The following is a 13,001-nucleotide window of genomic DNA, read 5'->3' on the forward strand; positions in this document are numbered from 1 at the left end:
AGAGAGCGTGTGGGACGCACGCGATGGGAACTGTAACGGTGGGTGTTTCATAAGCCATGTTTCACAAGTCTTGGCTCAGGGCACCTGCCAGCGTTCAGCTGAAGAGAAAATGTGGAGGCTGTCCCTAGGGAAGCCAACCAAAGGTCGACAGGGTTTGGTAACTCCTGATGAGGAGGCATATTAAGCCTTGAGCCTGTAACTACCTACATGCAAGACTCCCCTCCGTGCAGGGCCTTGACTCCCCTCGGGGCCTGCAGCGAGACCTGGGTGGGCGCTCCAGAACCTTCCCCTGTCACCACCGCGTCCTCTTCTGAGGCGCTGGAGCATGTGGCAGGTGACAGTGAAATGAAAATGCTTTTTTCTCTCATTTCCTTATTTCAAAAATGTTTTCGTTCATGTTCATTAACTTAAGCTTATATGGAAAAACGTGGTAGAAAAGACATTTGAAATGCATTACCTAGGAACCGCCATTTTCCTGTTGGAAGCGCTTGTTACTGTTAAGCAAATGAGTGTTAAAATCAAGCTAGAATACTAGTGCGAAACATTTCTGTAGCTTGGTTTTGTGGGATAGATTTTAACTGCCAATATTTTATTCCATTTCCTCCATAACTGCTTACAGCACGTAGTTAAAATCCTCGCTGACAGACCTTTGTGAAAGTCGTGGGGGGGGGTGTGAGGCCATCGACAGCTGCTGCGAATGAGCATGGCTCCACCAGCCGCGCTCTGCAAGGGGGTTAGTGCTCGTTCCCAGCAGCTGAGGCCTGCTTCATTAATTGCAGGGGTGTTGTGTTTTTTCTTAAATTGTTGGGGGGTTGTTGAAAAGTAATCCTTACATTTAGACTAGAGAAGCAACTTGAACGAAGGAGCTTTTCTTATGTCAAACAGCAGCAGAACAGAAGCAAATGTTCAGTATATCTACAGCGGTATCAGGTAAAGGCAAACGGGCTCACCAGCTTCAGCTGCAACATCCCGATTTCTGTGTGCTGCACTGGATTTATTTCTATATGAATGCTGTGGATTTGGGATTTCATCCTGTCTTATTTCAAATGTCAAGCTAATTATACATGTAGAAATTGAATGGGGACCACAGTTTCTGTGTTTGTGTGTGTATACACATATAAAAATATTTGTGTGAATATATATTTCCATAAGTTTAACAGAGGAATTAAAATATATATGATATGTTGCATTGTGTAGCTACAATAAGCAACACAATTACTTTGTGAACCTTTTGAAATTTCTATCCATAATGTGTGAAGTGAAATCTTTACACGTTGGGGAGAAAGACTCTGCCTGCACACCCTTTGATATCCTAACTTCTAAGAGCAAAGTAAAAAATGCTTCATGAAAGGAAGTTGCCACAGTTCAGCACTTAACTGGTCCTCTCTCTGAGAGGATAGACAGGAAAAGTATCTGTTGAATACAAAGTATTGCTAGATGCCTTGTGTGCTGTAGAGGAAATGCTAGGTGATGATAACCCTGCTCGAGACTGCAGGCTCATCTTGATATAAAGCCATGAGTTCCTGCTGGAATCCCCTTACATGTTCAACATGAGGCAGGCAGGTGGTAAAGAAAAAGGTAAAAGATGCTGTATATAAGTTTATTGGCTTTCCTTGCCTTGGCTTCTCAACTGTGAGCTTTTGAGCTCTAAAGGGTATATACTGAGTTGATAGGAATCAACTTGCAGTCCATCAACCCTGCCTCTAAGAGAGACAGTTGTAATCGGTATCCCCAAACCATCATACCTGCTTCTAGGAGGGGAGGGATGAGGGAGAGAGCCTTATGCATCTGCAGGTGGGGTTTTGCCTTAAGTAAGCGTTACGGTTTGCAGAGAAATGCTCAGGGAGGCTTGCTTAATACCCATCTGCGGTATGTTTGACTTTCTTTGGTGTCCTGAACTCAGTACTCGTTCAAGTAAAGTAAGGAAAAGTAAAGTAACTCGAGTGGGAAGGGAAGAGAAATTTCAGGCAAGACTGAAGCAATCTTGGATATTAAGTACGAGGAGGCCGAAGCACGTCCCTGAATGGCTCCTGCTGAGATGCTAATAGCTGGTCCGCTCACCCTTACTACACTGAATCTCTTCCAGTTTTCTTGCCAAAACAAGTGGTATTTTCAGTCGTATTCCAAGTATGGAGAAGTCAAAATGTAACTTTAAACCAGTGAGCTTTAGAGCCAGTATTGCAGGGGCTGTTAAGTGCTTTTTCTGCCAAGCAGACAGGCGGGGCATGCAGCAGGAACTGCAGGCCTGTCACTAAGTTTGACCCGAGACAGTTGGGGCCCCATGGTGAGGAAGGAAGGTGTCCATAAAAATTAAGTCCTCAGCAGAGCTGTGTACATCTCCAGGACCTGAGTTTCCAAGGGTTTTGGCAAACTCCATTTTTCAGTGTTGATCTTGTGTGACTCTTTCTCTCTGGAGTTGGCTTTGATTTTTATTCCAATTCTTCCGACACATGGCAGTCGGAAACTCAAGTTTGGATCCTCAGTTCAGCATTTGCTTTCTGCATTGGTATGTTCATTACTAGGTACAGCCTCCAAGTATTTAATACGTAATGCACACAGTATGTACAACTGGGGGGAGGTAATGCTGTATTTACTGCATTACTTGATCATTGTCTTACCAAACTACTTCCAATTACTTATCTATTTTATCAGACAGGGTCCTTTCTTATCTCTAGCATAAACTTTTGCATCTCTCTTTTCAGATCTCCTGAAAACTACAAAAAAATATTTCTTGCACTGGAGACCTGTGAAACTTTCCAGTCAGGTAGTATTTCACTCAACAGAATTATGATAAAATACAGCTGATGTGGAAACTTGGGTACAAAGCAGCCCAATTGCCCAAGTCCACATTTTCTTTTTTTCCAGTGACATAATAGTCTTTCCAGTTGTTATTGATGGATTTCAAAAGGATAGATCTCATATTCAGAGACAGGTTGAGTAATTCTTGATATTGCAGGCATCACAGCAGCCTTAGAGATACATGTGGTCTTTCAGCACAGATGGAATTCTGTTAAATATTGCAGAATAGTTTAGAAAACCTCTGGTGTGAAAGAATACCCTTCTGAGGATTGCTTTGTGTAAAGCACTTTGCACCAATGTTTGTGTGCTGTGAAGCAATCTTTTTAGACACAGTTGTTTACCTGATCTCTTTTATTTTGAGAAATATTGCATAAGTCTTTTAAGACATTTCTCCTATAGTTGACACTCGCCACTTGCAAATCGCTCTGTGTTCCTCATCCTTTATGTTATTCTAGGTTTAAAGCCAAAAAACAAACAACAAAGCCCTCAACCCAGTCCCTAACTCTGATCTGGAGATGGATCCAGGTGCCCTGGAGTTCAGTAGGGATTTTCTTGCTGGTTTGAAGTGGAGTGTTCTCAGGTGTGATAGTGAGTAGGGTGCCATGAAATAAACTGCAATTATCATCAGGGTTTCTGTTGCTGCCTGAAAGGATGCAAAGTGCTAACAGATTAATGCCCTGGAATAAAGCCAGCCAGTGAAAGTGTTCAGAGAATGCTGTTTGTGCATCACAAAAGCCACAGTTCCTGTACTGACTGTAAACTGAAGGGATGGGAGGAGCCAACAGGTTTTGTGGTGTAGGAAAGAAAACAGTATATTTCCATAGCAGTGTTATCAGAGTGACAATTCAGTAAAGAACTTAGAAAAATCATATTAAAAACAGATTGAATATGTAAACTTTGAACTATATTTTTATTATTAATCTTTTTTTTTTTCTCATTGAAAGTAGCTTTAACATTTCCCTGGCCTTGCAAAGAGGCATGTCCATCAATTAAATAAAAAAAATATATAAATGCATCATCACTATTCTTCACATCTATAGGCTGTTGTGCGATCTCTGTTCATCCACCCTAATAAGCAGATAACCCTGTGAGAACATATGGGACAAACAGTGGTGCTGGGCTGCCGCTGAGTTGCCAGCCACGCGGTTCCCTCCGACACCAGACCGCTCCGTGGAAGCCTCAACCATTGTTTCATTTGTTGTTCTCATTAGTCATATTGGAGACAGCAGTGTCATTACTTGTATCGGAGACAGCAAACATTAGAAAAGAAAGAAATGAGAAACCCTGACCTGTGCCAGGATTTCTGCTTTGACTCTTGGTTCCCAGCTGCTGTTTGGCTGGGACAGAGGGACACTGAGGACCCTCAGCAGTGCTGGGCAGCATTTGCTGTGGTGCCTGGGGCACAGCATTTGTTCCAGGACCACCATGTTTTGTTGATTCCACAGTTAAGTGCTATGGGATTTTTATTTGCTATTTAGTCATTTTTAATTTCTTTCCTTTTTGGCATTCGGACCCAATTTTGATGAAAAGATTGCCCTGGGTCATGAACACTTTCCTGGAGCTGAAAGCTGGATTAGCAAAGCACTTTCCTACGATCTCCTTCTTAACACCCATCCCTTTCCCTAGCAAAGGGGTGGGCTCCCTGTGGAGGCTGTAGCTCAAAATGTGCACATAGGTTTCGTGGTAACAGGGATCCCCAGCAACAGCTTTGGCAAGGGGCTTGACCATGTTGATGTTTTCAGGTTGGGGAGTGGAATTTGTGAGCCTGCTTGGGATTCCAGCTCCTGCAATGAACAGGGAGAATGAAGATACCTCACAGTAGAGCAGCGAGGTATGGTTTTCTTAGGGGGCTGCAGCCTTCCCTGTTAAAACACCTAAGGAAGCATGTGTGCCTGTGTCCTGTGATGTTTTCTCAGTCCATACTCTAACCCTGGCAATGAGCCCATTTACTGGAGAAAATATGGTATATCCACCATTAGGGAATGAAGAGACTCGTCTGCCCCCAAGTCCCATCATTGCCCTTGGCTTAGGTGTACGAGTGCCACCCTGACTTGTTTTATGTGTTTGCATTTCGCCAGACATTGCCAGTAGTGTATAATTTAAGGGATTGTATTTAACTGTCAGTGACTGTGGGATGGTCCTAAACAAAGTTTTCTACTGAAATCACCTTGGTTTTGGGTATTGGCCACAGCATTATTTACTGTTTCCTGAAATGCAAGGGAGGAGCAATGCCACCATGCATCTGTGTGGAACATGTTTGGCAATATAACATTTTTCTGTTCATTCAATTGTGTTCAGTTTTGGGCCCCTCACTACAAGAAGGACGTTGAGGTGCTGGAGCGTGTCCAGAGAAGGGCAACGAAGCTGGTGAGGGGTCTGGAGCACAAGTCTTATGAGGAGCGGCTGCGGGAACTGGGGTTGTTTAGTCTGGAGAAGAGGAGGCTGAGAGGAGACCTTCTCGCTCTCTACAACTACCTGAAAGGGGGTTGTGGCGACGAGGGGGTTGGCCTCTTCTCCCAAGTAACTAGCGATAGGACAAGAGGAAATGGCTTCAAGTTGCGCCAGGGGAGGTTTAGATTGGATATTAGGAAAAATTTCTTCACTGAGAGGGTGGTCAGGCATTGGAACAGGCTGCCCAGGGAGGTGGTGGAGTCGCCATCTCTGGAAGTGTTCAAGAAACGTGTGGATGTGGCGCTTCAGGACATGGTCTAGGGGACATGGTGGCGCTGGATTAATGGTTGGACTTGATGATCTTGAAGGTCCTTTCCAACCTAGTGTTTCTGTGATTCTGTGATTCTGGGATAACTCCTCATTACTGAATGATTATTGCCAGGGCTATGTCCCAATTCTTTCCTATTCCTTCTGCAAAAGCATGAAATTCAGCTAAAGTACTTGTATCTCTTTACATTAAAACTTTGTCACAGAAAGGTTATGGGCAGGTTGTTAGGTTTTATTTTAAGAAAATAATAAAAAGAGATGGAGAAGTGCAAAGTTACTTACGTCCATATTTTTGAGTGCATGCGAGTTAGGTGCATAAATGACTTCTATGGGATATGGTCTTGAAAACTTGAGAGCTCCATCCTGATTTGGAGCAGAAATATATTGGAAGCATCTGATATTTGTTGTGCTGGGCCACAGTCCTGAAGTTTTGTCCTGCTAATATAATCCATCTTCCATAAATGTAAGGACCAGTTGAACTTCCTTGCTAACAAATATCCTTCCTCTACTCCCAGAAAGCTTAGGCTTATTTGCAAATGTTCAGAATGAAGTAAACTTCAGGTGACCTGCTTCTGTAGAATCATAATCTCCATGTGGCTTGTTCTGGGAGAGCACTGTTCAGTTCCACTGAAGCAGCAGGCTGCTTAATAAGATCTGTATGTCTTTTTCCAAATGGGAGTGAAGTATAAAATAAAACAAAGCATAAATCTGGTCTTTCTTTTTTTCTGCTGATGAAAAAACATGTATTAAAAAAAGAACAGTGGTGAACTTATTATTGCTATTGTTTTTTTTTCCATTGAGGAATAAGAAAAAAGCTTGTGCCACCAGAACAAGCTCTGTCAGAAAAGGTGGGCATCCTAGCTGTGAAGTATAACATGTGAGAACGTTCTTTAAGGTTTTTTCTCCTAGCCAGCTTCTATGGGCAAACTCTGCCACCCTTTGGAATGCTCTTATTAATACCTAAAACACCTATTGGTGCTTTAATTGAACATGGATTAAGCTCTCTGTTTTCATCTTGCTGACCAGATTGAACAGTGGGGAGATGTCTGGCTGCAAGTGAAGAATGCCCTTTGCTGGGAGATGCTGAGGTCTCTTGAAGGAGACCAAGAAGCTCTATTTCTCATATATTCCTATCACTGCCTTTTGCTGCCCCTGTGCGTAGCTGAGCAAGATGTGAGGGGCAGATTGGACTCCAACCCCACCTTTGCTTTTAACCACAGAATTACTTCTGCTATTTGTGGCTCCATTTTTCCCTCTGCAGGGCTGACTGCATGTGAAAGCCTCTAATTCTGGGACCCTTACACCTGAAAGGCCAAGCATGACTACAGGGTTATTGCTTTTTGTCTGGCTGCATATTTCTGCTCTGAAATCAAGAGCCTGGAGGGTCTAATGTCGTGGGTAGTCTGACATGAGGGAAATATTTCATCTGTGCCTTGGTCCTTGATTAACAAGAGTGTGATGTGTCAGTGTCTCAAAGTGGACCAGCTTCAGAGCCAAAGATGGACTGTGAGGCCTCTCTTGCCACTGAGGTGCCCATATCACTTCCAAAGAAGTCGGTGCTCCCTCTTGCATAGTCTCTGTGCCTGTCTCTCCTTTTTGCGTTCTTCTGTGAGGGTTCAGGTGGGCAGGATCCCAGACACCGTTGGCTCCTGAAGATGGCACCCTGAGATTAATGAAGCTGTTTGGTTTTGGATGCGCAAGTTTCACAGCAGATTTGCAGCCATGGATGTAGATACCAAGTTCACGTTCCAAGCTTTTCTAGACATTTACTCTTTAGATACAAACACTGAAAGAGCCTGGAGTCTGGTGTCACTGCAGCCAAGTGGCCTGTCCGTTCTCGCTTGGTTTCCGTCAGTGCAGAATAGCTCTATAGGTAGCACAATTCATAGGTATTGACAGAAATATAGGGATTTTTAAATGAAATTCTAGGTACCATGCTACTTGTGAAACTATATTTTGTATTTTGTCATGACCAAGGCTGTAGCTGGAGAGTGAAAAGGAGAGGAATTTGCTAACTAGGATGCAAATTGAAGCTTTCGAGGGGCTTAAACAGTTTACAGGATACAGCATTTTAATTGGTGTAAACCCTTCCAGCAAGGAGGCAGAAGGGGATTTAGTGAGCTTGGAAATAATTAAAATCATGCTGAAACTTTCCTAACAGGTGCTAAATGTGACATAGTGTGTGGTCTCCCTGAACAGGGTTGGCTTTCCGTGTAAATGAGAAAGTGCAACATCAGATGTTTCAATGGGTGCACATGGATAAACAATGCTTTTATGGCACATTAAGAACAGTTTGGTTTATGGCTCTGTACATGCATCTTAAAATCTTGTTCTATGATGACTTTAGCAGAGCTATCTAATTTCCAAGATGTGCTTCTAGAGCAGGATGAGGGTTGTACCTGTTTTTTATTAACTATATTACAAGCTAAAAATAAACCAAGTTGCAGACAGCTGACAGCAATGTGGACCCTCAATGTTTTTCATTAAAAATAATAATAATTCTCAGGGGCATGGAGGCAGACAGAGATCAAGTTCTTTTTGTCTCCTGGAAGCCCTTTTGCTTGTCTCAGGGAGGAATGTAACCTGACAGTCTTTGAAATTTACTGATAGTCATCAAGATCACTGGACTTTCAGTGGAGCTTTAGTTAATTATGAACTTTGACCCCATGTTTTAGTTTGTTCTTGGACAAAATAAGTGTCTTCGTTGTGCCTTGCAGGCTACTGGCAGAGAAGCTTCCTGGTGGCGTGCATAAAAGGAACGTGGGGTTGTATGTCAAAACTTGACAACTGCAAGCGCAGAATTACAATGAGGGTGGTCTAATTTTTTAGACCAGCATAAGGTTGCGGTGATTCTCTCTAATTTGTTATTTAATCGTGTCTGAGTGCCTTTGTGAAGAATGGACTCAGACTGACCTGGGAGTTAAAGTTTCAGTACAGAAATTCATAGGACCTCTGCAGGAGTGCAAGCTAGTTACTGAGCACAGGTTGAGGGCCAGTCCCTTGAAAGAAGCATTATAAAAAAACTTAACCTGGCCAGAGCTAGACAAATGGAAAGAAATATTCTGTAAGAACACTGGGATTTTTTTTTAATCTTTACTATGTAAGCCTACACTACTACTGAAATCTATTTCCCCAAGAGTCATATTTCACTGGAGTCTGTCTTTTCTAATAGCACTGCTATTTAGCAGTCAAAACTAAAAAGGCAATAAACCACATGCATTTAAGCTGAAAACCTGTTGTAACTCCTAATAAATTTGGAGACAATTTCTGTGGCAAAATTTAATAAAACTTGTTTTGGTGAACATCTGGTAAATAAATGTTTTTGTGCGTTGGATAGAAAAAAGCCTTTACAAAATCTGAAGTACAGTTTTGATACCTTTTTTTGGTAGCTCAACCAAATGTTTCTGGACACTGGGAGAGCAAGCCTTCTGCAGATGATTTTGACCAATAGCTGAGCAAGGATGAGCGAGAGAGCAAAGGGGGGAAAAAAAACCCAAAACAACCCACAAAAAACCACCCCACAAACTAAACACTGGAAGGAAAAATTCTGGTTATTTTTGAAGTGCTGTTCAGTGGTCTGAATTCCCCTGTCCAGATTTGGATTGATATAAATTGTAATTTGTTTCCTATCTTTTAAAATTTAATTTTCAGTATGCAGTAAATTTAAAAATATGCAATAATGTGTAACGGCCAGACTAGGGACTTAGCAAACATACTGCTCTATAGCTTTTCCTCTCTTAAATCCTGACTACGAAGTTTGACTGAAGACATGCCATGCATTTACCATTGTTGTCCTGACATTTGGAAACATATGAGAACAAATGACACAAGGAATTTATTTTTAAAATACTGAGGGGAAAGCTTAGATTCTTTGATTTATCACCATTACCATAAACACCAACTTCTGTGCTAAAAAGAGGGCACTGTTAATTACCCATGTCTTAAATCGCATGGCTACTTCACTTACTGCTATAGGTAATGTTGTTGCATGTAGTGCTTAATTGTTACTTCAGGTATCGAAGATGCTGTGGTGCTATTTAGAACTTTTAAAGGATTAAAACCTTTTGAAAGATGTGGGGGTTTCCACCAGTGGGTCATACCTGTGCACACTGGTCCGGGTGGTTCAGGAGTGGTTCTTCGTTAGAGCCTTCGCTGCTGAAGCATCCTGGACCAACCCTGGTCCTGCAGGCGAGCAAGTGCCTCGTCCCTGAAGTCAAGTGGAGAATTTTCCCTGTCTCTGTGCTGGTCCAGGTCTTCAGGGAGAGCCGGCAGTACACGTGGTTCCTGTTAGTTCAGAAAACAGAAACATCTGGGGAAGATGTGAATGACTTGCTGGCTGGCTTCAGCAGCAGGAAAGCCTGTGGCAGATTGTTCTGAGGAGATAGATCCTCTCCATTATGTGCTGAAGCAGGGAGCAAATGCATGTAAAATCACATAAAACCCAGCTCAAAACAGCAAGTGATGGGCAGTAATGGCTGTCTTGTATGTCCTTTCCCTTTTCTTGCCTCTGGGGATGCTTCCTAAAGGAAAGTGGAGAAGGGAAGGCTTTTCTCACCCAGTGGGTGCCTCGGAAAAGCGCTTCCTGGGGACAGCAGTGGGTTTCCCAAGATAATGCCCACGTAGGTTTAACTTCCAGAGGAAAGTGAACAGGTGGTGAACATATTTGCTGTGTGTTCACTGTAAAAATATCTAAAGGAAAAAGCCTAGAGTGCGGTGGGTAGTTATTATTATTGTGAAGGTAGAATGACTAGACCAGCTCCAGGTGGCCTCACTTGAGCTGGGGGTTGGACCAGATGACTTCCAGAGGTCCCTTCCCAACTCAACCAGTCTGTGATTCTGTGGTAGTTAAATTGGGTTAGATTCTGCAACATGGCCTGGTTAAATTGGTGTGGCTTATTTCCTCAATCCCTAGGGAAATGTATCCCACCACTGTAAGAATATTGTTTTTTCTAGTCTAAGTGCACCACTGAAGATGTTCTGTAGCTTAACATGTCAGTTTCTAAGCAGGGCAGACCTAAATATCTGTCTCTCGCATATGGTATGCAATGAGGGACATGGTGCATCAATAACCTGTTGGGGATAAGCAGGCTGTCTGTGCTCTCTAGTCAGTGGAGATAAAAGGGCAGATGGGATGAATTGCCCTCTGCAGGGCCATGTGTGTCTGTCGTCATCAGTTACAACCTGCGGTCCCTTGGGTACTCTGGGGATGGGGCAAATGAGCATTAGCAGCTGCTCACATTCTTTTTTCTCATTTTCATTCTCCTTCATGTGATGAAACATTCCTTTCTATTTTCTCTGGACTGTTGTTTTAACATTTCTCCTTCTCTACTGCGTTCTCCCTCTCACTTCTCAACTGTCCCACTTTCCCCTATACTTATTCCTCCACACATACAGAATCTTCTTCGCTATTGAGCCTGAATAGCTACCACTTCTATTAGCATATGAACAAACCTTGCTGGATTTCCCCAAAAGGCAGGAAGGTGCCTATTCAGAAAAATAAAAATAAATGCATATGACTTGAGTTCAGTGAAATAACTGACTAGAATTCTTTTGCCAGCTAAAGTTGTGTGTATTTCAGGAAAACATCAGAAGAAAAGTGAGGGATGGCAAATCCTCAGGGAGGAACTTCTTCATAATTAGGTGAAGACCTTGGCTATGTGTACGTATGAATGGAAGGATGCAGGAAGCCCTGCTAACTGGATCTTTGCTGGGGAAAACAATGTGGTCTAATGGGGATACAGTTTGGGGGCTATAAAGAGAGCTAAAGAGGTCCAGTGACTTCATTAACTAACTTTTCATAAACCCTAGAAGAAAGCACCCGTTCTCTTGGGAGCAAAAGTTTATCTTTAGTATCCAATCCTTGTGTATCTGTTCTGCTTTCACAATTTTAGCCATTCAGACAACTGATGAAGCATCTGTCCAAGAACTTCCCTAAAGTTTTCTGCTCTGCTGTATAGTTTTATGGTTTTATACCCAATGAAAGCTACTATATGCGCTTAGCTCTGGGAACAGGCTAGAGCTATTTACTCAAGCAGAAAAGTGTTAGGGTAGGAGATAGCTTGTGAAGGTAAGAAAGGATTTTTTCTGGCTTTCAGTAAGACATGAAGATATTTGAAACAGTGCTGTATAGTGAATACATTGTCAGCCAAATGCTTTGAATTCTGGCTCTGCTGATGACTTCAAGGAAATTAGTACCTTATCCTTAAAATGCAGAGGAGAATATTGTCAATGTTTTGTAGATTTGTATGTGCAGATGCTAAGTATCTCAGTCTTAATGCCAGAAGTAGGATTTTTTTTTTTGTATGAGATTTCGATTCAAGTATAATGTCACTGGAGGATCTGCCTTGTAATTCTCTGGGAAACCTTCTTAATTTAAATATTTGTCTAAATCTGATTATTTTTTTCCCCCTCTTTTATGGGAATTAATCCTTGTTTAATTTTATTACACATTTTCTGCAGTGTTTGTGACCAAAGCCCATTGGCTGATCTGCCCTCAGCTCACTGTGGCGTAAGTGCTTGCCACATACTTGGAAGATGCAGGCTTGGCAAGATGTTAAGCGCCTGAGAGAAAGAATACTCATCCAGAGAGCACTGGTGGAAAACACTTCCCTTTTGTTCCTGTGCCACCTGGAAGGGTTGCCCAGAAAGCTTTGCTGCAGGGCATATTGTTCTGGAGTGTATGTACAGCTCTTCCTCACTTCTGACAGAAACGGAAAGATGAATGTAGTTACGTCTTGGAACAAGTTGCAGCATGACACCATGTCCCAGCAGCTATATACATGAAGGAAGGGAAGGAAAAGGAGTTTTGTTACAATGAGACAAAGGTTCATTTAGGAATCTCATTTTTCATTAGGGTAATTATTGTGAAGTCTTAGTTTAATTTCTGGTGGCACTTTTTTTACTTGAACTGAGTTATTTATATTTCCTGAACCACAAAAGATTAATAGCTTCACAATTTATGATTTTTCTCTGTAGAGTAAAAAAGTATAATTAAAAATAAGATATACAGTAGAATTAAATTTTAGAAGGCAGCTTGAAAGTTTTTCACAGAGTAAAAAGCATAAAAGAAGCATGGAGTATTGTTTCATGCTGTTCTGCAGGTGACTGCAAATCATATTTGCTTTGTGAAGTCAAAATTTGTCTTAAATCTTGTTTTCATACTGGGAACAAGGGTGTCTCACACCACATCTCCGCTTCAGTTATCATGAGTAGACCAAATAAGTGGAAGGTGTTCTGTTATTCTGAGCACAGAAAACATGATTACATGAAATCCCATTTGTTATCATGGGAGGATTAGAAGCCTGTTTCTGCACAAACACTGTTATGCTCTTACCAGAGCTCTGGTTGGAAGGGAGACTGTGCGAATAACGTCTACTCTTGTAGAACTGTCCTTGCCAACAAAAGTTGATCCATCACTGAAAATATACCAATAATATCAGAGGATAAAAGCAGTTCTGGAGCATCCTGCAATATACACGCCATTC

Source organism: Phaethon lepturus, unplaced genomic scaffold (assembly GCF_000687285.1).
Source record: "Phaethon lepturus isolate BGI_N335 unplaced genomic scaffold, ASM68728v1 scaffold51680, whole genome shotgun sequence".
Classification (NCBI taxonomy): domain Eukaryota; kingdom Metazoa; phylum Chordata; class Aves; order Phaethontiformes; family Phaethontidae; genus Phaethon; species Phaethon lepturus.